The sequence below is a fragment of the Oryzias melastigma genome, linkage group LG9 (assembly GCF_002922805.2).
Source record: "Oryzias melastigma strain HK-1 linkage group LG9, ASM292280v2, whole genome shotgun sequence".
Classification (NCBI taxonomy): Eukaryota; Metazoa; Chordata; class Actinopteri; order Beloniformes; family Adrianichthyidae; genus Oryzias; species Oryzias melastigma.
In genome coordinates, this window is record NC_050520.1 from 4,769,504 (window position 1) to 4,770,329 (window position 826).

Here is an 826-nt window from a genome sequence, read left to right on the forward strand (position 1 = left end):
GTCTTAAATATATGTTTGATTTGTCATTTATTTATGTAAACTGATGTATTTTTCCAAATGTTAAATAAAAAAGGAGAAAAAATTCACACTAAAACACATCTGTGCACTAAAAATGTTTGATAAAGATATAAAACATGTTGTAAAAAAAAACAAATGAACAACATTAAACAATAGAAGACTCAACTGCTAATAAAAATGTTTTTAACAAAAAACATAATTTTTTTGTCAAACTTCTGGTAAAATAAAGGTAAAAATCCTAAATTAAAGCCGCTCAAGAGTCCAAAGAGACGATTCTTCTTTAGGAACTGAACCACTGAGGATGGAAGTTTGTTCTTTTTTCTTGAACACATCACAACACTAACATACAACCTCTCTTCTAGAGGACAGTAATACAACATAACCTGACCAACAACAGAATCGTTTTCCAGGTTTGCATGTTTTTTAATGAGTTCTAATATATTTTAAATTCATTTATTAAACAGGTGAAGGAGGGTTTGCTGCTTCTCTATTTACTGCTTTAATGTGATATTTGCTGACTAATAAAATAATCTTCTTGGCTGCTTTGTCCCTTTTGGGGTCGCGGGGGTGTCAGAGCCTAACCAGGCTACTGATGGGTGAAGGCGGGGTTCACCCTGGACAGGTCGCCAGTCTGTCTCAGGGCCTTAATCACACACACATTCACTCTCACTTTCACACCTAATAAAATAATATTAATAATATTTGAGAATGAATCATCTAAATTATCCATCTATTTTCTTGAACTACTTGATCCTTTTTGAGGATATCCAGATCTGTTCCAGTGACTGTTGGTCAAAGGTGAAGAACA